Here is a 25976-nt window from a genome sequence, read left to right as displayed (position 1 = left end):
CTAGGGGGCTAGGGAGGGGTTAAGTATGTCCTGGGGAGTGTTTCTAACTGTGGGGGGGGCGTGGCTATGTGTGACACGTCACTGATCTCTGCTCCCGATCACAGGGAGCAGAGATCAGTGACACTGTCACTAGGCAGAACGGTGAGATGCTTGTTTACATTAGCATCTCCCCGTTCGTCCTCTCCGTGAGGCGATCGTGGGTACCCTCGCGGCGATCGAGTCTGCGGGACCCACGACCCGAATCACGGAGCTTCCGGCCGGTGGCGCGCACGCAATGGCACGGCGGCAAATTTAAAGGGACGTACGGGTACGCCCATTTACCCAGCCCTGCCATTTTGCCGACGTACATTGGCGTGCGCCGGTCGGGAACTGGTTAAAGCATGTGCAATCAACACAGCATTTATAATGTGCAAAAAGCATCCACAATATTCGAAAATAACAAAAAATAAATCAGTGTAGATAAAGTCCAATGGAAAAAGAGTCCAAAATATATGATAAATATCACCGCAAAGAAAGTGTCTTCCACCAGCTAATGGAAATTCTCTTCACCACATTTGAGCAACAGAGCTAAAATACATTCACCGACATTAAAGCTGCCAGAGGGAAGCAGCAACATGCGCAATTGCGTCAACAGGATCCTTCACACGTGGTCAACCAGCTCCATTCTCAATAGGGACACACCCCGCAGTACCACTTCCCACCACTGGTTTGCTTGATACTGTAAGAGAAAAAAGGGCTCCCCACACGTAGCCACGAGCAGGGGAGCACATATAATGTAGTGTATTTATTAAAAAGTATAGATTTCATATAAAAACGTAAAAGGGCAGTAAAACAATTGTCATGAGAAATAAAACGGTGCACTTACAAAGTGAGCCGCCAGTTCCAAGCATGGAAGTGGCGACGACACATCAGTCTGAAGCTCCTGCCCCAACGCGTTTCATGTGAATGCACGTCTTCACCAGCGTCCTCTGAAGATGCGCAGTTGCATGAAACGCAGGAATTCTGTGATGATAGTACATGTTGTAAGCCTGTAATATTCTATATTTGGAGGTGTTGTTGCATTATTTTCTTTGTTTTTTTTACATCACATAGGGGGAACGCTGTGATTTGGCCCTGAAAAGCTAGATCCGAATATCTGCAATGTTTGACTGCGGTGAACTTGGCATAATTATAATCTCTTAGCAGTAATACGATTATGTGTGAGGCTCTTTGCGCTATCTGCTACCGATCCCCATCCCCATGTTGTTGTTCATGATTTAGCACTGGTCTAGAGTAGGGCATTTTTTTTTTTTTGCAGGCTTTTTCGTTTTTTATTTTATTTATTTTATTTTTTTTTTGTTAATATATTTATACTCTGTTTTTTTTCACATTTTTGCACAGGCATTTTTATAAAGTTTGTATATTCGGTAGGGTGCTGTTGGCTATTGGTGTTATCAAATTTCATATTTTTTATAACATACACTATATTACCAAAAGTATTGGGACGCCTGCCTTTAGACACACATGAACTTTAATGGCATCCCAGTCTTAGTCCGTAGGGTTCAATATTGAGTTGGCCCACCCTTTGCAGCTAGGAAAGCTTCAACTCTTCTGGGAAGGCCGTCCACAAGGTTTAGGAGTGTGTCTATGGGAATGTTTGACCATTCTTCCAGAAGTGCATTTGTGAGGTCAGGCACTGATGTTGGATGAGAAGGCCTGGCTCTCAGTCTCCACTCTAATTTATCCCAAAGGTGTTCTATCAGGTTGAGGTCAGGACTCTGTGTCGGCCAGTGAAGTTCCTCCACCCCAAACTCGCTCATCCATGTCTTTATGGACTTTGCTTTGTGCACTGGTCCAAATCATTTGGTGAAGGGGGGATTATGGTGGGGGGTTGTTTTTCAGGGGTTGGGCTTGGCCCCTTAGTTCCAATGAAGATAAGTCTTAAGGCGTCAGCACACCAAGACATTTTAGACAATTTCATGCTCCCAACTTTGTGGGAACAGTTTGGGGATGGCCCCTTCCTGTTCCACCATGACTGCGCACCAGTGCACAAAGCAAGGTCCATAAAGACATGGATGAGCGAGTTTTGGGTGGAGGAACTTGACTGGCCTGCACACAGTGCTGACCTCAACCCGATAGAACGCCTTTGGGATGGATTAGAGTGGAGACTGCGAGCCAGGCCTTCTCGTCCAACATCAGTGCCTGACCTCACAAATGCACTTCTGGAAGAATGGTCAAACATTCCCATAGACACACTCCTAAACCTTGTGAACGGCCTTTCCAGAAGAGTTGAAGCTGTTATAGCTGCAAAGGGTGGGCCAACTCAATATTGAACCCTACGGACTAAGACTGGGATGCCATTAAAGTTCATGTGTGTGTAAAGGCAGGCGTCCCAATACTTTTGGTAATATAGTGTACATTTAATTTTGTCTATGTTGGTCAGTAAGTAATAATCATATTATGTGTATTTTAATTACAATACACATAATATGATTATTACTTACTGACCCGGGTCGGTGTCATACACGGCTCTATTTCAGTTCCCTGATAATTGGTAACATTATACAGTGACTGGTGCATTGACATTCTTTCTTGATGGGTTTTGTATGTAGTGTTTTTAATCTGTGAGTTCTATCTGAAGGGTGTTGTAGATTTGTATAGTGTTGTGTAATTTGTGATAACATTATTTTTTATTTTTCTTAATGCTGTGGGCATTTATATGTCATATGTATTTATATTTACATTATATTTCTTGTATTTTTTTTCATTGACTGCATTGGTGATCAGACTCAATTTGTGGTTTTTTTTTTTGCCAAGTTTTGACTTTTTTTGTGCAAACTAATCTCTGGGTTATATTTCTAGGAAGTTGTACATTTGTATAGTTTTATAGAGAATTATGTCATAAAGTAATTTTGTTTAATACAATTTTTATATTTTGGGCATTTATTTTAAGGGGTACTGTAATATTCCTTGTGGGTTCTGCATTGACTGCAGTGTTGCTCAAATCCGGGTTCCATATTTTTTTTTTTGCTGAGTTTGCCGGAGTTATTGCCAAGTTTTGGCTTCTCTGTCCAAGCTACCAGCAATTAGAACACAGATGTGTTTGAGCATCACAAATTCCTTGTGTTTTGGAGAAAAGCAGAGAAACGAAACTAAAAGTAGCAAAGACAAAAAAAAAAAAAAAAAAAAACCCCTTTTAAGATCTAATTTGTCTGTCTCATTTACATAACTGATCTAGAGCGTACAGAGGTTTATTCTTTGCTAGAGGATTTTTGGTTCCTCGCTCCACCACGGTCTGTCCGGTTATTTTGTCCAAAGTGAAGAGGAGAGGAAAGGACACATTAGAGGTAAGAAAAAAAAATCTTTAATTTAATTTTTATTTAACCTCCCTGGCGGTATGATTATTTCTGATTTTAGGTGCTGAAAGCGGTACAATTATTTTGCACAGAAATTTGGCGTTTTATATTGTAGGCCTGTAATTCTTAGGAATAGTTCACTTGAATCTGTCCAAACAAGAGTCTAGTAGACATCCCGGGTATGATAAAGTTTGAAAAACGAAATAAAAAATTATAATATAATAAATAACTATAAATAATTATAACAAATAATAATATAATAATAATAAAAATTATTCAATAATGTAATCAAATCAAAAACACTGAAATTTGCTCAGTTGCAGAATTTTAGCTTTTGTTACTTTTAGTGTTTGATGACGGATCTCCTCACAAATCACTATCGCTCAATTCTGCGAGTGATTCTAATTTATTATCACTTTTTTCTAGCTGCTCTAAAACCACTTTTGATGTAAAGAGACAGTTTTGGTTGCTATGGACAATCTCCAGTTTCCTGGCAGAAAGAACAGTTTTATATATATAAAACTGCATGCAGGACACTGGGCAGACCACTAGGGACAAAGGGGATGTGTAGTTATTTGATACAGTACTGTAATCTGTAAGATTACAGTATGCTGTATCTATACTGTGTGTTTCACTTTTGAATTTACCGCCGAACTCCGTCCCCGTGCGTCGCAACGCTCGCAGGGAACGGAGCTCGGCACTGTGAATCGAGCGAGACACAGCGGCTCGCCGATCACAGCGGGGAGACATCGCAGGAACCAGGGGACAAGGTAAGTAATCTCTTCCTGGATCCTGCGATGCAAGCCCGAGTCTGGCTCGGGGTTACCGCTTTTGGTATGAAAAATCCAACTCGAGCCAGACTCGGGAATACCGCCAGGGGGGTTAAATAAAATAAATAATAATTTTATTTATTTTTTTTTAAAGAAGTTTTAAAGCAGTCTTTGTTAACCTTTTTAAGGCGGAGGAACTCTTGAAATAACTTTTCAGGCTCAAGGACCAGCGCATCCTGAGGCTCCAGCGCTAAAGCTGTTTCGACGCCGATGCCAAAAAAAGCTCAAAAAACGCGCGTTAGTGCTATCGCGACGTTTTTTAGCGTCAGCGTTTTTAAGCTGTAAAAATGTTTATGTTGGTAATCTGGGAGTGGAAAATAGCAGAGGGATGTTTTTTTTAAAAAAAAAACGCGCCTTAGCGTTAACGCTTACAAACGACGTTAAACGTGCATTGACGCCAAATCAAAACATGAATAAAATCGCGTTTTTAACACTGCTTTTTTTTCCAGGCGTTGTCACTAGCTTTACAACCCGTTTTTTTAAAACGTCCGTGTGTATGAGGCCTAATGATAAAAAAAACTTCTACAGCCAAAAACAGCTGCTGTAAAAACGTCAAAAAACGTCCAAAGGGCCTTAGTGTGTATGAAATAATGTTGTTGGTAAGGGGTTAATCTAGCTAGCTGCACACATATGACAGGCTTTAGATTGAGAACCTAATTCATTCAACAGTTCCTTTTGATCTGCAGAAATGTTAGGTGTGTGTTATGCCGCGTACACACGAGCGGAATGTCCGACAGAAAAGGTCAGACGGAGGCTTTTCATCGTCTATCCCGATCGTGTGTAGGCCTCATCGGACCTTTTTTTTTGAAAATTCTGATGGACCTAGAAATAGAACATGTTCTAAATATTTCCGATGGAACCAGTTCCTATCGGGAAAAACGCTCGTCTGTATGCCGTCTGTATGCTGCTCCGACGGACCAAAAACGACGCATGCTCTGAAGCAAGTACGAGACGGAAGCTATTGGCTACTGGCTATTTGAACTTCTTATTTTAGTCCCGTCGTACTTGTTGTACGTCACCGCGTTCTGGACGGTCGGACTTCGGTGTGATCGTGTGTACGCAAGACAGTTCCAGCGGAACTCCGTCGGATAAACCCTGAGAGTTAATTCCGACGGGAAAACTGGTCGTTTGTACGCGGCATAATGGGAGATGCTCTGCTATTTAACCGTCATAAATTCAAAGGTAAGGAAGAACACCGTCTGACTTAAATACTGTAGTGGAGACTTGACGGGGCCGAATTCATTAGCTAGATAAAGGCCTTGTAGTCCCCATGTGATAACCAACCCTTTATCCACTTCAATGGGTGTTTGATATGCTGAGAATATTTCTGTGATCTGTTCAGGAATGGGCAAGTTGCCCCGGCTGTGACCATGCATAGCTGAGTGCCCATAGGTGTGCGCAGCCTATTACATTAGAGTGTGCACCCCAAAGCTCAAACACACACGTGTGTGCATGTGTATATATACTGACGGTGTCAGTAGAGCAATGGACGGTGTCAGTAAGGTAGTGGCTGGTGTTCGTAGTTTTTATTTTTATTTATTTTTTTATTATTGTTTACAGTTTTATTTATTTTATTGTTGTTCTTTTACAATATTTTTTTTTTAACATTTTTTTTTAGGAGCCCTATTAGGGGGCTTTGGTGAAATACCAGGGGTCTAAAGAAGGGAAATCTGCTCCACACAGGGTGATTAGGGTGTGCCCAGACACACCTGGCACACCCTGTGCGCACGCCTATGTGAGTGCCCCATTCAAGAGAAGGTGATGACCTTCTCTTTAATTCATTTCTCTTCTAACTAATTATCTCCAGGAGAGGAGGTGCTAGTGAGGGGCTGAGCTATGCTAAATTAAGGGGAAGGGGAAATTGTCCAATCTTGGAGGAGATACGCCCGGAGGGAGGAGAGGGGTAACATCGTTCCACCAATCAGAGGGGCCCTGTTCAAGTCAATGAGAGATGGGCCTATATTAGTGTAAGGTACACACAGGGAGGAGAAGGAGTCTGACGTGGGCCCACACACATCGCTACTGGTAAATATCAGGTCAGCTTCCAGCACGTAAGGTATACCTGCTTGTCGTATGTTTGTTTGTTTGCTGTTTGTATTTTGATGTTTTGAGAAATATACTCTGTATTCTTTTACTTTAACCTAATATTTTTTTCCTTGGCGTGGACCATGGGTCTTCAAACTATGGCCCTCCGGTTGTTCAGGAACTACAGTTCCCATCATGCCTAGTCATGTCAGTGAATGTCAGAGTTTTACAATGCCTCATGGGACGTGTAGTTCCGCAACAGCTGGAGGGCCGTAGTTTGGAGATCCCTGGTGTAGACTATAGATAGATGGTTGTGTATTAGATAGACTTTCAACTACTCACCAGTAAATGTTGTTATTGTGTTAAAGCTTTCACTCTTTGTCAAAGAAATCTCATTTACCCCACATCATATCTTTGAGATATTAAATCTTAAATGTAATAAACGGGTAACATAATTGGCAACCAACGAAGTCGAAGAAAAGGGCTGAAAGTATTTAATATAATACCGAGATTTGTGTAATACAGATTAAGGCCCCTTTCACACGAGGCAGACTCTGTTTTTTCTACGGAGCCCACTCGCTCAGCGGGAGATCAGTCCGTTGATATCCGCTGAGCCGGCGGATGACAGGTCCCTCTCTGCTCACTGAGCGGGGAGGGGCTTGTCCGGCGCCGCTGCCGCCTATGGAGGGATCGGACGAAAAGGGACAGCATGTCCGTTTTCATCAGATCTCATCAGATCCGCCAGCGACAGACCTGGACGTAGGGCCATCTGTCTGCTTTTAGCGGATCGGACCGGGTCGGATGTCAGCGGACATGTCTCCGCTGACATCCGACGTTCCATAGGCTAACATTGATCGCCCGTTCAGGTCCGCCGTCAAAACTGACAGGCGGACCTGAACGGTCCGATCATGTGAAAGGGGCCTAAGGTTCTTGGGGTGAATTTAAACTCAGTTTTTCGGGTAGTTTGGAGGTCGCGGCAAGTTTATCTAGGGAAAAATATAGGTAAATGTTTTTGTTTTATTAGTGGGTATTAGATTAACTCTAAAAAAAAAAAGGAGGGAGGATACACAACATATTTTGTTTTGTTTAATAACCCGTAATTATAGTTGAAAAAAGTACATTGGAAGTCTCATTATAACTAGTCATATAATGAGGAGGATGTGCTCAAAATTTTGTTTTGATTTCTTTTTTGTTTGTTTCTATTCTGTTTTATTGGAAAGACACTGAAAGAGCGTGGTCCTTGTTGTTTTATGGAAAAATTTAGCAATTTTTTTTGTTGTTGCTTGTTTTCTTTATTCCTCCCCCCCCCCCCCCGGTTTTGTTTTTATGCTTTATTTTTATTTATTTTTTAAGACACAAAAACATGACGAGCTTGTAGATTTGTATAGTGTTGTGTAATTTGTGATAATGTTATTTTTATTTTTTTTTTATAGAATTTTAATGCTGTGGGCATTTATTTCAGGGGGTACTTCTTTCTTTTTTTTTCTTTTTTTTTTCATTGACTGCATTGGTTATCGGACTCAGGTTGAGTTTTTTTGCCAAGTTTTGACTTTTTTGTGCAAACTAATCTCTGGGTTATATCTCTAGGCAGTTTGTACATTTTGTATAGTTTTGAGAAATATGTCATAAAGTAATTTTGTTTAATACAATTTTTATATTTCGGGCATTTATTTTAAGGGGTACTGTACTATTCCTTGTGGGTTTTGCATTGACTGCAGTGTTGCTCAGATTTGGCTTCCATGTTTTTTTTTTGCTGAGTTTGCCAAGTTTTGGCTTTTTTGTCCAAACTACCAGCAATTGGAACACAGATGTGCTTGAGCATCACAAATTCCTTGTGTTTTGGAGAAAAGCAGAGAAACGAAACTAATGCCGCGTACACACGGTCGGACTTTTCGTCTACAAAAGTCCAACGGACGCTGACGGACTAAAGCTGGCTGGTAATCCGATCGTGTGTGGGCTTCTCCGGACTTTCAACGGACTTTTTTAGCCTCAAATCCGACGGACTTTAGATTTGAAACATGCTTCAAATCTTTACGTCGTAAGTACGACGGACCCCGAAATCCGCTCGTCTGTGTGCTAGTCCGACGGACAAAAACCCATGCTAGGGCAGCTATTGGCTACTGGCTATGAACTTCCTTATTTTAGTCCGGTGTACGTCATCACGTACGAATCCGTCGGACTTTTGTGTGGTCGTGTGTAGGCAAGTCCGTTCGTAAGAAAGTCTGCCGCAAGTCCGCCGAAGGTACGTCGGAAGTCTGTTGGACAGGCTGTCGGACTTTTGTAGACGAAAAGTCCGACCGTGTGTACGCGGCATAAGAGTAGCAATGACGCAGGAAGAAAAAAAACCCTTCATAGTTTAGGTTGAAACAGGTCTTTGGTTGTTATTTAAAGTGTATGTCCACTAAAGGGATAGTATTGGTTTAGGACATTGAAACTAAGCTACAAGAGAATTGGTTGTTTTTTTTTTTTTTTTATTTAGTTTTGTTGTTTGTTTTTTTTTTTTTTGTTTTTTTTGTTTTGTTTTTTTTTAGCTATGGGAATTTACAAGCAGTAATATTCTCATTGTTGTCAGTTAAAGTACCAAACTGTGGAAGTCTGGTTACTAAAGCTAATATCTGATAAAGATTATTATTCTAGTGTAACATAAGGTGCATTTAGCATACTGTATTATACATTGAATTTTTTATTTTTTTTGTTAGGAGAAACCCTACCAATAATTTGACAAGCTCAAATTGTTGTATATTTTTTTTTTTTGTATGTTATTTATTTTTATTTTTTTAACTGAATTGGGTGTAACAGCTATTGGTGTAAACATGGCCGTGACCTTTCTATTGTCAACCTAGAGGGTTACTCACCCTATTTGCTCCTTGTGGGCTTACTGAACACAGTTTCTCAACACTATTGTTTCTATTGTCCCCTTGGTCTATTGTGTTTCGGCTGTAGGCTCAGGCAAGGTAGGCTACATGCTACTGTTAGGATAATCGGGGAGTCTCCACTAATCTAAAAGATTGTTTTATTGAGAGCTGAAAATATCTTTTGTTGTATTTTCTGGACTTTATTCGATTGGATTTTCTGTTTATTGTTTTTCCTTTTTCTCCTTCTTTAATCTCAAGTGACTGTATAGGGCAGGGGAACGTTTAACTTAATTTAGCTCACAAATTATGCATACTATCTGTTGATAATGGCTGCCATGTCCTGTCTAGAAAGTTTTGTAGCAACTTATACTCTTATGCCCCGTACACACGAGCGGAAATTCCGCCAGCAAAAATCCAATGTGAGCTTTTGGTCGGAAATTCCAGCCGTGCGTATGCTCCATCGGACTTTTGCTGGCGGAATTTCCGCCAGCAAAAGATTGAGAGCAGGTTCTCTATTTTTCCGTCGGAAAAAGTTCCTATCAGAAATTCCGTTCGTCTGTATGCAATTCCGACGCGCACAATTCCTAGGCATGCTCAGAAGCAATTCGACGCATGCTCGGAAGCATTGAACTTCATTTTCTCGGCTCGTCGTAGTGTTGTACGTCACTGCGTTCTTGACGGTCGAAAGTTCAGAGAACTTTTGTGGGACCGCGTGTATGCAAGCCAAGCTTGAGCAGAATTCCGTCGGAAAAACCATCCAAGATTTTTCCGACAGAAATTCCGATCGTGTGTGCGCGGCTTCATACTGTTGTCACTGCAAAAGGTGTCCCCATAAAAAGACTTATGGGCGGACTTTTCAGCATCAAACATCAGACGGTCTTTCCAATGGACTTGCGAACGACCGGACTTGCGCACACACGAACGGACTAAAGTCCGTTCGAAAGTCCGGTCGTTTGAAAGTGGTGACGTACGACCGGACTAGAATGAGGAAGTTCATAGCCAGTAGCCAATAGCTGCCCTTGCTTCGTTTTTTGTCTGTCGGACTAACATCCGTACAGCATGCTTACGGATTTTTCGATCGGACTCGAGTCCGTCGGAAAGATTTGAAACATGTTCCAAATCTAAAGTCCGTCTGATTTTTGACAGAAAAGGTCCGCTGAAAGTCCGATGAAGCCCACACACGGTCAGATCGTCCGACGGATTCGTTCCGTCGGACCGGTCCGGTCGAAAAGTCCGCCCGTGTGTACACGGCATAATGCATAACGCACGCACGATCGGACTTTCCGCCAACAAAACCGTGGATTTCTGTTCGAAGGTTGTTGGCTCAAACTTGCCTTGCGTACACGCGGTCACACAAGCGTCGGCCAACAATTCCCGAACGTGGGAACGCGGTGGCGTGCAAGACGTAGGACGAGCCGAGAAAAAGGAAGTTCAATAGCCAGTGCGGCTCCTTCTGCTTGATTCCGAGCATGCGGGAACTCACGTCCCCACGTTCTTGGCGGTGGAAAGTTCAGAGAACTTTTGTGTGACCGCTTGTATGCAAGCCAAGCTTGAGCGGAATTCCCGTCGGATAAACCATCCAAGGTTTTTCCGACGGAAATTCCGCTTGTGTGCACGGGGCATTAAATATAAGAGCAATGATTTTGCTTGTGATGCTAAATTAAAAGAATCTCCTTGGGCCTATGTTCGGGAGTTATTTGAAGAACAAGTAAAAACAACCAAACGGAACAAAAAAGCTCAAAGTCTAGCCGTAGCAGGCATGTATACTGCTTGCATGGCTATGAGTGCTAAAATACAGCAATTTGAAGATATTGTCTATAATAAAAATATTACAATTTCTGAGAAGGAAAAAGAGAATACAGCTTTACATAACCAAGTACAAACCTTAACTACCCTTAATCAAATGGTTTAGGCCTCACAGGAGGAAAATTTTAAAAATTACAAATTGGCTCAAAAAAGAAGTGGTACAATATAAAAGCATGCTAACCAAAGTTGAGACTGAATGGGACCACATAACTAGTGCGTACAAAGTGGTCCAAGGGAAAATGCTTTCAACCTGAAAATTAGAAAACGAAAACAGCCATGTGACAGACTTACCCGGTACAGAGGCTTTTGGAGGGGTGCCTGTGCCGATGGGCATTGCAAATGGATTACAGTAATCACGTTCAGGTACTTAAACTTCTTGCAGCTAAAGAAAAAAACGACATATTAACCGATTCCCGACCGGTGCACGCCGATGTACGTCGGCAGAAAGGCACGGCTGCGCAAATGGGCGTACCTGTACGTCCCTTTGAATTTGCCGTCGCGTCATCGCGTGCGCGCCGCCGGTGGCGCGCGCGCGCACCCGCTGCGAGCTCCGTGAGTAGGATCGCTGGTCCTGCGGACTCGATGTCCGCGGGGATACCCGTGATCGTCTCACGGAGAGGAAGAACGGGGAGATGCTGATGTAAACAAGCATCTCCCCTTTCTGCCTAGTGACAAGTGTCACCGATCACAGCTCCCTGTAATCGGGAGCGGTGATCAGTGTCGTGTCACAGCTAGCTCCTCCCTCCACAGTTAGAATCACTCCCTAGGACACTCCCTACAGCGCCACCTAGTGGTTAACCCCTTCACTGCCAGTCACATTTACACACAGTAATCAATGCAATTTTAATCGCACTGATCGCTGTATAAATGTGAATGGTCCCAAAATCATGCCAAAAGCGTCTTATAAAAAATAAAAAAATGTTTTTTTTTATATATTTTTGGGGGGATATTTATTGTAGCAAAAAGCAAAAAATATAGCTTTTTTTTTTTTTTCAAAATTGTCGCTCTTTTTTTGTTTATAGCGCAAAAAATAAAAACAACAGTGGTGATCAAATACCACCAAAAGAAAGCTCTGTTTGTGGGAAAAAAAGGACGTCAATTTTGCTTGGGAGCCACGTCACACGACCGCACAACTGTCAGTTAAAGCGACGCAGTGCCGAATCGCAAAAAGTGCTCTGGTCTTTTGCCAGCCAAATGGTCCAGGGCTGAAGTGGTTAATCAATGCAGAGCTGAATTTGTTTGTGTCTTTTATATCTGCCCAGAGTTCAGCTTTAAAGGGATTGGATTGTGGTTTTGTATTGATCTGAAGTGTATGTTGGGTTTCTATACTTTCTATACTTTATCTAAATGTAAAGGCGTGTTTTTGTAAAGGGCATTACAAAATAGGACTATGATGAATACCTAAAGAACGTTTTACAGAATTGGTCACAAAATGTATTTTGAACTTGACTATTTTTATGTCTTTTTTTTTTTCCTCACCAGTTAAAAAAATTTAACAAGATGGAAATGAAATGCTGCAATACCGCCTGCTGCATAATGAACAATTTCTGGAAGATATTGTCCGCAGTCCTGTTTATAATTTTGGTAATAATAATAAAAATAATAAGTTATTATTTTAGTCAACAGGTCGACTAAGTGGTTGTTACCAGGGGTTTTTGAATAATATGTTTTGTCTGTGTTTTTATGCATTTCCTCGTGTTATTCCAGCTTCCACGCCCACTCCAGTAATACACCGATAGGTTAACCACTTCAGCTCCGGAAGATTTACCCCCCCCCTTGATGACCAGGCCACTTTATGCGATACGGCGCTGCGTTACTTTAACTGACAATTGCGCGGTCGTGCAAAGCTGTACTCGAATAAAATTGATGTTCTTTTTTCCTCACAATTGGGGTTTTTTCTCAGCTCTGCGGTTTTTATTTTTCACGCTATAAACAAAAAAATACAGAAAGTTTGAAAAAAAAACAAAAAAAAAAACCCCTATATATATATATATATATATATATATATAATGTATATATATGTATGTGTGTGTGTTTTTTGGGTTTTTTTTCAAACTTTCTGTATTTTTTTTTTGTTTATAGCGTGAAAAATAAAAACCGCAGAGCTGAGAAAAAACCCCAATACAGAAAGTTTAAAAAAAAAAAAAAAAATTATATATATATATATATATATATATATATATATATATATAAAATACAGAATACAGAAAGTTTATATATATATATATATATATATATATATATATATATATATATATATATATATATATATATATATATATATATATATATATATATATATATATATATATAAAAATATATATTTAACTTTTTTTAAACTGTGTGGTTTTTTTTTTTCACACTATAAACAAAAAAAATACAGAAAGTTTAAAAAATATATATATATATATATATATATATATATATATATATATATATATATATATATATATATACATACATATTTAAACTTTCTGTATTTTTTTGTTTATAGAATGAAAAAAAAAAAAAAAACGCAGAGCTGAGAAAAAACCCCAATTGTGAGGAAAAAAGGAAAAAAGGACATCAATTTTATATGGGTACAGCTGCTGTAAAACGTATCCAATCAAAAAATGTAAAAAAAAAATCGAATTTCTTCATCAGTTTAGGCCAATATATATTCTGCTACATATTTTTGGCAAACAAAATCCCAATAAGCGTATATTGATTGGTTTTGGCGCAAAAGTTATGCTAAAGTTATGGAATTTTTATTTATTTATTTATTTTTTTAACTAGTAATGGCAGCTATCAGCGACTTATAGCGGGACTGTGACATTGCGGGCACTAACTGATAGACATGTGAACAACTAAAAAAAATTTGATTCGTTTCGTTTCTTTACGTTTCCGTTGATTCGTAACGATTCGTAATTTCGTGAGATGCGAGGTTTCATATTCGGACTCGTTCGTATTTTGGTAACAGATATATTTTCGTTGATACGAAATGGTTCGTAAATCCGTTAGTCTAGCGATTCGTAATTTCGCAAGACGCGAGGTTTCATATTCGGACTCGTTCGTATTTTTTCGTAACAGCTATATTTTCTTTGATACGAAATGATTCGGAGTTTTGTTAGATAGTTATTTTCGTTTATTCGGTACACTACTCGTAATTTAGTAATTGCTACTTTTGTGAGATTGCCTTTTCAGTTGATTCGTACTATCGTAGGAAATAAAGAATTATTTTTATTCAGGATTTATATAGCGCCAACAGTTTATAATAAAATAAATAAATAAATATAAATATTAAATAATATATATAAATAAATATATATATATATATATATATATATATATATATATATATATATATATATATATATATATAATATAAATATAATAATAATCCTATGTTTGCTTTTCTAATAAGTCCTGTACTTACTCCACTCCCTCAGTCACCAGATCTCACTCCACCTCCTCCTCCTCCACTGCATCTAAAAAGATTCAGGAATGCCGTGTGACTCAGACACAAAAGGGATAAGCTGATTGGCTAAAGATATTACGTGAGACACATCACTCACTAATACACTGCCCATTCCAAAGAACGATTCGAGAACACGAAATTACGAACATACGAAATTAAGAATATACATATTAAGATACACTTACCCCGTCCATTCAAAAGAACGATTCGAGAACACGAACAAGCGAAATTACGAACGGACGAAGAAACGAAATTACGAACGCGCGAATGAAATTACGAACATACGAAATTACGAACAGACAAAGGACTGAAAATACGTAATGGAAGTCATTCGCTATAGATGTCATTTTCTTTCTTTTACTTTTTTCTGAGTTTTGTATTTTCGTAAATTTTGTCCGTACGCAAGTTCGTATTTTCACGTGTTCGTTATTTTGCTTATTTGTAATTTTCGTATTTTGGTTCTTTCAGCTATTCGGATGTTCAAATTGATCCGAATGTACGAATACTAACAAATCCGTATGAAAATCTATTCGTTACGAACCGAATCGCACGTGTCTACTAACTGACACTTTTTTAGGAACCAGTGACACCAATGCCCCGTATACACGGTCGGAATTTCCGACAACAAATGTTCGATGGGAGCCTGTTGTCGGAAATTCCGACCGTGTGTGGGCTCCACCGGACATTTGATGTCAGAATTTCCATACAGCAAAAATTTGAGATCTGGATCTCAAATTTTCCGACAACAAAATCCGTTGTCGTAAATTCCGATCGTGTGTACACAATTCCGACACACAAAATTCCACGCATGCTCGGAATCGAGCAAAAGGAGCCGCACTGGCTATCGAACTTCATTTTTCTCGGCTCGTCGTACGTGTTGTACGTCACCGCGTTCTTGACGTTCGGAAATTTCCGACAACGTTTGTGCGACCGTGTGTACGCAAGACAAGTCTGAGCCAACATCCGTCGGAAATAAATCCACGGTTTTGTTGTCGGAATGTCCGATCGTGTGTACGCGGCAGAATACAGTGATCAGTGCTAAAAAATATGCACTGTCACTGTACTAATGACACTGGCTGGAGTTAACATCAGGGGGCGATCAAAGGGTTAACTGTGTGCTTAACCAGTGCTTGTGTACTGTGGGGGAGGTGCTTGTACTAGGGAGAGGCACGGATCATTGTCCCTGCTTTGCAGGAACACAGGATGAATACCTTCCCTACTAACAAAACGGCAGTCTGCCTCGTTTACATAGGCAGACTGCCGTTCTGCTTCTGTCCTGAATGGTCTACGGGTCCCGGTGGGCATCGAGTCAGCTGGACTCACTAATTGGCTCATGCTGTATCCAATCACAGAGGGAGTGGGTCGCCGGGAGCCCCAGAGCCGGAAGTGCAGGTTGATGTATTAGGTATGTCATCCTGCGCAGGAAAGCCGCCTTGCCACTGTATATATATTAAGTATACGGTCGGCAATGCGGTTAAAGCCCCACTGCAAATAGGAAAAATGACCTATGAATTGGGGTCCTCCTCACTGCAAGGGATGAGGGCTTGTTAAGGGCAAGCCAGTAGAAGCACCAGAGGGTAGCGGGAGTGGGGGGAGGTCCCCTCCCGCCGCCTGTAAAAACAATCAAGCAGGTGAACTGCCGCCATGATTGTTTTACGGTGCAGGAAATCGCCGGCAGATATCATTCAGATATCCCCACTCAAAGTCCATGACGTCACATAACGTCGTTGGGCGGGAAGTGGTTATGGAGGGGCGCCTGCCATTCAGGCTCACCTTCCCTCTACCTATCCATTATAATGCATGTGCTTTGGACATGTGCACGGCCGAAAAATTCTTTTTTTTTTTTCATTTTCGTTTTATTGGTTTTTATGTTTTTTTTCCGGATCATTCCTTATCATCGAAATTCGTTATTTTTAATAAATTTGGAAAAATTTTAATTTGGTACGTCCCATTCGTATAGATGTGGTGTTCGTTATTTCGGTACTTCGTAAATTCGGAAAAATTTGAATTTGGTACGATCCATTCGTATAGATGCGGTATTCGGTATTTTGAAAATTTGTAAATTTGGATAAATTCGTATTCGTTATCTTCACTAACAGACATCCAAATTTGAAAGGAAACTCCAATGCCTATAATTTAATAGTTTATAACTATTATTATAGTTTTTATAATTATTATTATTATTTATTATTAATTAATAATAATAATAAACTATAATAATGGTTAATAATTCGTTGCATTCACTAACAGCCGAATTTGAAAGAAAATTTCAATGCCTATAATTTAATGGTGTATAATTATTATTATAGTTTTTATTATTATTATTTTCATTATTAATAATAAATAATAATAATAATAATAATAATAATAATAATAATAATAATAAAAACTATAATAATGGTTAATAAAAGTAATAATTTAATGATAAGAGAAATTATCTGAATGTTTTTTTTTGTTCTTTCGGATTTTTGAATTTTCTGATTTTCGCTCTTATTTTCTGATTTTTGTTCTTTCAAATTTTTGGATTTTTGTTCTTATTTTCTTATTTTCGTTCTTTCGAATTCTCAGATTTTCTAAATTCGGATTTTCGTTCTTTTGAATTTTCGAATTTCGGATTTTTGTTCTATCTAATTTCCGTTCTTTTCCAAAAAATTTTTTCGGAAAAATTTGTTAAACAGTTTTCCATTAATTCGGATGTTTCCGAATTCGAATATGTCGAATTTTGACGAAAAACTAATTTGGAACGAAACAAATTGCACATGTCTAGGGATGAGCCGAACACCCCCCTGTTCGGTTCGCACCAGAACATGCGAACAGGAAAAAAGTTCGTTCGAACATGCGAACACCGTTAAAGTCTATGGGACACGAACATGAATAATCAAAAGTGCTAATTTTAAAGGCTTATATGCAAGTTATTGTCATAAAAAGTGTTTGGGGACCTGGGTCCTGCCCCAGGGGACATGGATCAATGCAAAAAAAAGTTTTAAAAACGGCCGTTTTTTCAGGAGCAGTGATTTTAATAATGCTTAAAGTCAAACAATAAAAGTGTAATATCCCTTTAAATTTCGTACCTGGGGGGTGTCTATAGTATGCCTGTAAAGGGGCGCATGTTTCCTGTGTTTAGAACAGTCTGACAGCAAAATGACATTTTGAAGGAAAAAACTCATTTAAAACTACCCGCGGCTATTGCATTGCCGACAATACACATAGAAGTTCATTGATAAAAACGGCATGGGAATTCCCCAAAGGGGAACCCCGAACCAAAATTTAAAAAAAAATATGACGTGGGAGTCCTCCTAAATTCCATACCAGGCCCTTCAGGTCTGGTATGGATATTAAGGGGAACCCCGGCCAAAATTAAAAAAAAAAAATGACGTGGGGTTCCCCCTAAATTCCATACCAGACCCTTCAGGTCTGGTATGGATTTTAAGGGGAACCCCGCGCCAAAAAAAAAAAAAAACGGCGTGGGGTCCCCCCAAAAATCCATACCAGACCCTTATCCGAGCACGCAACCTGGCAGGCCGCAGGAAAAGAGGGGGGGACGAGAGTGCGGCCCCCCTCCCTCCTGAACCGTACCAGGCCACATGCCCTCAACATTGGGAGGGTGCTTTGGGGTAGCCCCCCAAAACACCTTGTCCCCATGTTGATGAGGACAAGGGCCTCATCCCCACAACCCTGGCCGGTGGTTGTGGGGGTCTGCGGGTGGGGGGCTTATCAGAATCTGGAAGCCCCCTTTAACAAGGTGACCCCCAGATCCCGGCCCCCCCCCTGTGTGAAATGGTAAGGGGGTACATAAGTACCCCTACCATTTCACGAAAAAAGTGTCAAAAATGTTAAAAATGACAAGAGACAGTTTTTGACAATTCCTTTATTTAAATGCTTCTTCTTTCTTCTATCTTCCTTCATCTTCTGGTTCTTCTGGTTCTTCTGGCTCTTCTGGTTCTTCCAGCATCTCCTCTGCGGCGTCTTCTATCTTCTTCTCCTCGGGCCGCTCCGCACCCATGGCATAGGGGGGAGGCTCCCGCTCTTCTCTTCTTCTTTTCTTCTCTTCTGTTCTTCTTCATTTTCTTCTCCGGGCCGCTCCGCAATCCATGCTGGCATGGAGGGAGGCTCCCGCTGTGTGACGGCGCTCCTCGTCTGACAGTTCTTAAATAACCGGGTGGGCGGGGCCACCCGGTGAACCCCGCCCCCCTCTGACGCACGGTGACTTGACGGGACTTCCCTGTGACGTCACGGGGAATGCCACAGGGAAGTCCCGTCAAGTCACCGTGCGTCAGAAGATAGAAGACACCGCGGAGGAGATGCTGGATGAGAACGCCGGAGGAAGAACCAGAAGAGCCAGAAGAACCAGAAGAACCAGAAGATGAAGGAAGATAGAAGAAAGAAGAAGCATTTAAATAAAGGAATTGTCAAAAACTGTCTCTTGTCATTTTTAACATTTTTGACACTTTTTTCGTGAAATGGTAGGGGTACTTATGTACCCCCTTACCATTTCACACAGGGGGGGCCGGGATCTGGGGGTCACCTTGTTAAAGGGGGCTTCCAGATTCCGATAAGCCCCCCGCCCGCAGACCCCCACAACCACCGGCCAGGGTTGTAGGGATGAGGCCCTTGTCCTCATCAACATGGGGACAAGGTGTTTTGGGGGGCTACCCCAAAGCACCCTCCCAATGTTGAGGGCATGTGGCCTGGTACGGTTCAGGAGGGAGGGGGGGCCGCACTCTCGTCCCCCCCTCTTTTCCTGCGGCCTGCCAGGTTGCGTGCTCGGATAAGGGTCTGGTATGGATTTTTGGGGGGACCCCACGCCATTTTTTTTTTTTTTTGGCGCGGGGTTCCCCTTAAAATCCATACCAGACCTGAAGGGTCTGGTATGGAATTTAGGGGGAACCCCACGTCATTTTTTTTTTTTAATTTTGGCCGGGGTTCCCCTTAATATCCATACCAGACCTGAAGGGTCTGGTATGGAATTTAGGGGGAACCCCACGTCATTTTTTTTTTTTAATTTTGGCCGGGGTTCCCCTTAATATCCATACCAGACCTGAAGGGCCTGGTATGGAATTTAGGGGGACTCCCACGTCATTTTTTTTTTTAAATTTTGGTTCGGGGTTCCCCTTTGGGGAATTCCCATGCCGTTTTTATCAATGAACTTCTATGTGTATTGTCAGCAATGCAATAGCCGCGGGTAGTTTTAAATGAGTTTTTTCCTTCAAAATGTCATTTTGCTGTCAGACTGTTCTAAACACAGGAAACATGCGCCCCTTTACAGACACACTATAGACACCCCCCAGGTACGAAATTTAAAGGGATATTACACTTTTATTGATTGACTTTAAGCATTATTAAAATCACTGCTCCTGAAAAAACGTCCGTTTTTAAAACTTTTTTTTGCATTGATCCATGTCCCCTGGGGCAGGACCCAGGTCCCCAAACACTTTTTATGACAATAACTTGCATATTAGCCTTTAAAATTAGCACTTTTGATTTCTCCCATAGACTTTTAAAGGGTGTTCCGCGGCATTCGAATTTGCCGCGAACACCCCAAATTGTTCGCTGTTCGGTGAACTTGCGAACAGCCAATGTTCGAGTCGAACATGAGTTCGACTCGAACTCGAAGCTCATCCCTACACATGTCTAATGTGCTTTTACTAAGCAGGCTGTCAAAAATTAGGACCGCAGATAATACTGGGGCATTGTGAAGTGACCTTGCAGCTTACGCATGTATTTGCAAATGTGTGCAAACTAAACCCATGTTTTTCACAAGAACTGTTAGACCGGAGAATTCAGCTTATTTCAGGCTGGCTGGTAAGTTGAGCTGGGAATTTTCTTTGCTCCCATCAGTGGCGGAACTACCGCCATAGCGACCCACGTTGGCGCTATAGGGGCCCGCAGCCGAGTGGGGCCCGGTGAGCAGGGCCGATCCTAGGCGGGTGTGTGCTCTGGCGCTGTAAGCTGCCGCAGGGAAGAGGCGCCGGGCCGGCGAAGCTGTGACACGTCACTTGACTGCACTGGTTGCTAGAATCGCCGGCCGCCCGGCGCCTAGCAACCATTGACATCAGAGGCCGCGCCCGCCCCAGCATTCATAGCATGCCGCCTCTGCGGCTGGAAAATGAGCACGGCTCCATCCACCTCTGCCATCTTCAGACAGCGTGGCTCAGAGGGAGGGGAGCGAGCAGAGCGAGAGGAGCGTTTCTGAAAAGTGCTGCCTGACGGAGCCTGCCTGCCTTGCTGTGAGACTGTGAGTGACTGCACTGCACCTGACATGAACCCCGGCCTTACCCTGTAAGCAATTTGCTGTGCCATCAAACGCAGCCACTGTGCCCGTCAAATGCAGCCACTGTGCCCGACAAATGCAGCCACTGTGCCCGACAAACGCAGCCACTGTGCCCGACAAACGCAGCCACTGTGCCCGACAAACGCAGCCACTGTGCCCATCAAACGCAGCCACTGTGCCCGTCAAACGCAGCCACTGTGCCCGTCAAACGCAGCCACTGTGCCCGTCAAATGCAGCCACTGTGCCCATCAAATGCAGCCACTGTGCCCATTAAGCGCATCCACTGTGCCCATCAAATGCAGCCACTGTGCCATAAAACACAGCCACTGTGCCATAAAACACAGCCACTGTGCCATAAAATGCAGCCACAGTGCCCATCAAACGCAAACACTGTGCCATAAAATGCAGCCACGGTGCCCGTCAAACACTGCCACTGTGTCCAAACGCAGCCACTGTGCCCATCAAACTCAGCCACTGTGCCCATCAAACGCAGCCACTGTGCCCATTAAACACACGGGGGGATTGCAGAGCCAGAGCTGCAGTACCCTGAGCACTTTGTGAAGAGTCCAGGAGGAAGGAGAAGTGAGGTAAGCAGTGCAGAGTAGGGCTGCTTGTACTAAAAGACAGAGGGTCACTTACTACTGCTTTCTGTCACCAATGACCTCAAACTCTACATCACTTACTACTGACCTCTGAACTGTGCGTCACTTACTGCTGACCTCTGCATCACTACTGACCTCTGACTTGGCAGAGTTTAGAGGTAAGTAGTCAGTAACACAAAATTTAGAGGTCAGTAGTAAGTGACACAGAGTTCAAGGGTCAGAAGTAATACAGAGTTTAGGGGACAATAGTAGGTAACGCAGAGTGCAGAGGTCAGTAGTAAGACATGCAGAGTTCAGAGGCCTGTAGTAAATAGCGCAGAGTTCAGGGTTCAGCAATAAGACCCCTTTCACACTGAGGCCGTTTACAGGCATTTTAGCGCTAGAAATAGTGCTTGTAAAGCACCTGTAAAGTGCCTCCCATCCTCTGCAATGGGTGCTTTCACACTGGGGCGATGCGCTTGCGGGGCGTTAGAAAAAGTCCTGCAAGCAGCATCTTTGGGGCGGTTTGGGAGCGCTGTATACAGCGCTTCCAAAACGCCCCTGCCCATTGCAGTGAATGGGTAGCGCTTCCGAAGCGCCTGAAAAGCGCTTCAGAAGTGCAGCAACACGGGAGTTTTTATCCCATTTTTTGGGTTTAAAAGCACCCCGCTAGCAGTCAAAAAGCAGCGCAAAAGCATCGATTAAACAGCGGTAAAGGGGGTCAGTAGTAAGTGACACAGAGTTCAGAGGTCAGTAGTAAGTGATGCAGAGCTTAGGGGGCAGGAGTAAGTGATGCTGAGTTCATTGGTCAGTAGTAAGTGACACAAAGGTCATGGGTCTGCAGTAAATAATGTAGAGTTAAGGGGTCAGTACTATGTGACACAGATTTCAGTGATTAGTAGTACCCTATGCAGAGTTCAAGGGTCAATGGTAAGTGAAGCAGAGTTCAGGGGTCAGTAGTAAGTGGCACAGAGTTCAGGGGTCAGTAGTAGGTGATGCAAAATTTAGGGGTCATTTGTAAGAGATGCTGATTTCTGAGGTCAGTAGGAAAGTCACCTACTACTAATCTCTGACAGGTGTACAGGTATTTAACCTCTTGCCGACCAGCCGCCGCAGTTATACTGCGGCAGAATGGCTCGGCTGCCCAAATTGCCATACTGGTACGGTAGTCCCTTTAAAGCCTATAGCAGGCGTGCGCGCGTGGCCGGAGCCGATGCGCGTGGCCGGTGGCCACGGTGTCCGCCGGCCACCCGCAATCCACAGAGAGCCAGACTTTCTGACAGGGAAGTAGAGAGAGATCTGCTGTTTCTAGTGATCAGGAACAGTGATCTCTCTCTCTCTACTCCCAGTAATTCCCCTCCCCCCACAGTTAGAAACACCTCCCTAGGGAACACATTTAACCCCCCCTTGATCGCCCCCCCCCCCCCAGTGTTAACCCCTTCCTTGCCAGTGACATTTATACAGTAATCAGTGGCTATTTTTAGCTCTGATCACTGTGTAAATGTCAATGATCCCAAAAAAGTGTCCGATCTGTCCGCTGCAATGTCGCAGATCGCCGCCACTACTAGTAAAAAAAAAAAATAAATAATAAAAATGCCATAAATCTATGCTCTATTTTGTAGACGCTATAACTTTTGCGCAAACCAATCAATATACGCGTATTGTGAATTTTTTTTACCAAAAATATCTAGAAGAATACATATCGGCCTAAACTGAGGAAAAAAATGAGTGTTTTTTTTTTTTTATATTTATTATAGCAAAAAGTAAAAAATATTGTTTTTTTTTTTTTTTAAATTGTCAGTCTTTTTTTTGTTTATAGCGCAAAAAAATAAAAACCGCAGAAGTGATCAAATACCACCAAAAGAAAGCTCTATTTGTGGGAAAAAAAGGACATCAATTTTGTTTGGGTGCAAAGTCGCACGACCGCGTTATTGTCAGACTGCGACGCAGTGCCGAATCGCAAAAAATGGCCCTGTCATTAAAGTGGTTGTACACCCCGAGATATTTCAAGCACCTACAGGTAAGCCTTAATCTAGGCTTACCTGTAGGTGCTTGAAATATCTCCTAAACCTCCACGGTTTAGGAGATATTTACTAAAAAAAGAGCGCCGATGACTACGACACATGCGCCCTTTAGAAAGGGCACACCGTGCCCTTTCTAAAAGGGGTTATGCCGTGACTGACTGCTCCTGTGCGCATTCGCGGGAGTGACGTCACGCGACTCCGGCCAGTCACAGAGCCGGAATTCGTGGCCCCAGAAGGAAGAGGGGCGAAGATGGAAGCTCCCTGCTTGTGAGGACAACGGTGACATCATGGGCTTCAGTGTCAGGTAAGTGACACATAATGGGCTATGCGATGCGATGCATAGTAGCCCACTATGCTTTACCTATGCAGGGAAATAAAGAAGGAAGTAAAACCCACAAGGTTTTACTTCCTCTTTAGGGGGGAAAATCCTTCCGGGGCTGAAGTGGTAAAGTGGCTTTGGAAGCCCTTCTGTGCGTAAAAGCCTCCTGGCCTACATTAAAATGCTGAAAACCACTTACTATACATAATCCACCCCAGGGATCCAGCACCATTTGTCTATTTCCCTGATCATTCAAATTCCAGGCACACGTTGCTCTGATGGAACTGAACCCAGCATTCCAAGGCAAGAGTGTTAGCTATTTAGACATGTCATATTTATAGGATGTATCATGCTAATTTCTAGTCTTTAACTTTATTTTACTGTATGTATTATATAATAGGTGATTGTAATTTGCACGTGCTATCAAAAGCAGTAAGAATTAGAAGAACGGAAGCCAGCAAGAGGTCTGCTTAAGGAATCGGGAGAACATTACAATTACAATATCAAAAAGGTACAACACCATGTGCATCATTTGCAACATTATTTTGGTAAATTCTCTGTATTAACATTCGGCTGCACCCAAACCTTTACTTTAGTGTTGCGTAAAGCAAGGATGATTTAGAACCTCTGTAAGGCTTATATTGCTTTGTGTCTGTGTTTTGGATTTCCCTTTACTACCTGCCCTGTTGACAACTTGGGCTCATCTTGAAAAATTGCCCAGATGACAATAAAAATGTAAAACGTATAGGTGGGAGATGATGGATCCACCATTGGTTCTATCATACAGTATAAAAACAGAAATACCCCACCCCCACCCGGTAGCCCACCCACAACCTGGAGCATCACAGAGAAGAGGAAAGCACCAAAGCCTACTAGAGTGAGGCAGAAGGTCAACACTACGCTAGAGATGAGCACTATCTCTGCGCTAGAGATGAGCACTATCTCTGCGCTAGAGATGAGCACTATCTCTGCGCTAGAGATGAGCACTATCTCTGCGCTGGAGATGAGCACTATCTCTGCGCTGGAGATGAGCACTATCTCTGCGCTGGAGATGAGCACTATCTCTGCGCTGGAGATGAGCACTATCTCTGCGCTGGAGATGAGCACTATCTCTGCGCTGGAGATGAGCACTATCTCTGCGCTGGAGATGAGCACTATCTCTGCGCTGGAGATGAGCACTATCTCTGCGCTGGAGATGAGCACTATCTCTGCGCTGGAGATGAGCACTATCTCTGCGCTGGAGATGAGCACTACCTCTGCGCTGGAGATGAGCACTACCTCTGCGCTGGAGATGAGCACTACCTCTGCGCTGGAGATGAGCACTACCTCTGCGCTGGAGATGAGCACTACCTCTGCGCTGGAGATGAGCACTACCTCTGCGCTGGAGATGAGCACTACCTCTACGCTGGAGATGAGCACTACCTCTACGCTGGAGATGAGCACTACCTCTACGCTGGAGATGAGCACTACCTCTACGCTGGAGATGAGCACTACCTCTACGCTGGAGATGAGCACTACCGCTACGCTGGAGATGAGCACTACCTCTACGCTGGAGATGAGCACTACCTCTACGCTGGAGATGAGCACTACCTCTACGCTGGAGATGAGCACTACCTCTACGCTGGAGATGAGCACTACCTCTACGCTGGAGATGAGCACTACCTCTACGCTGGAGATGAGCACTACCTCTACGCTGGAGATGAGCACTATCTCTACACTGGAGATGAGCTGCCAGCTCTGTCTAAACCTGCTTGTTCAAAGGTTCCACAAAAAAACAAATTGAATTAGTGTTTGTCCAAAATGAACCTCTGGTGGCGGCAGGAAGTGAAACATTTAGGCCCCTTTAACACAGGCGGTCATTTTTTTAAGCTATCCCGATCGGACCATCCATTGCCCTCTATGGAGCGGCGGATGTAAACAGACATGTGTACATTGACACCATTAATATTCACTAATGCCTTCCTGCTTCTCCTCAGGAAGCGGATCTTGAGACCTGATTGGCCAGCAGTCCTAAGACCCGATTGGCCGCAAGTCCTAATGCCCCGTACACACGATCGGAAATGCCGCCAGCACAACTCTGATGAGAGGTTTTGGTCGGAAAATGCATCCGTGTGTAAGCTCCATCGGACTTTCGCTGGCGGAATTCCAGCCAGCAAAAGATTGAGAGCAGGTTCTCTATATTTCGGTTGGAAAAAGTTCCTATCCGAAAATGCGTTCGTCTGTATGCAAGTTCGGACGCGCAAAAAATCACGCAGGCTCGGAAACAATTTGACGCATGCTCGGAAGCATTGAACTTCATTTTCTCGGCTCGTCATAGTGTTGTACGTCACCGCGTTCTTGACGGTCGAAAGTTCAGAGAACTTTTGTGTGACCGTGTGTATGCAAGCCAAGCTTGAGCGGAATTCTGTCGGAAAAGTCATCATACCTTTTTTCGACCAAAATTCTGATCGTGTGTACGCGGCATAAGTCCTCA

The 25976-nt window shown here is 42.7% G+C and overlaps 1 long non-coding RNA gene across 2 annotated transcripts in view; it reads left to right on the top strand.

The window, feature by feature from the left end:
• Positions 1 to 25976, top strand: part of LOC141110377 (uncharacterized) — a 41927-nt gene that overhangs the window by 9886 nt on the left and 6065 nt on the right. The window contains exons 3-5 of one of the 2 annotated variants that reach the window (XR_012236285.1): positions 3218 to 3326; positions 12334 to 12435; positions 23904 to 24014. This is a non-coding gene — a long non-coding RNA (uncharacterized lncRNA). Of the gene's footprint in view, positions 1 to 3084; positions 3327 to 12333; positions 12436 to 23903; positions 24015 to 25976 lie in introns of those variants that run through there. The other variant, XR_012236284.1, reaches the window with a different exon arrangement.

The sequence above is a fragment of the Aquarana catesbeiana genome, linkage group LG10, assembly GCF_042186555.1.
Source record: "Aquarana catesbeiana isolate 2022-GZ linkage group LG10, ASM4218655v1, whole genome shotgun sequence".
In the NCBI taxonomy this organism is placed as follows: domain Eukaryota; kingdom Metazoa; phylum Chordata; class Amphibia; order Anura; family Ranidae; genus Aquarana; species Aquarana catesbeiana.
The sequence above is the reverse complement of the archived record's forward strand: the minus strand, read 5'-3'. Positions and strand labels throughout refer to the sequence as shown.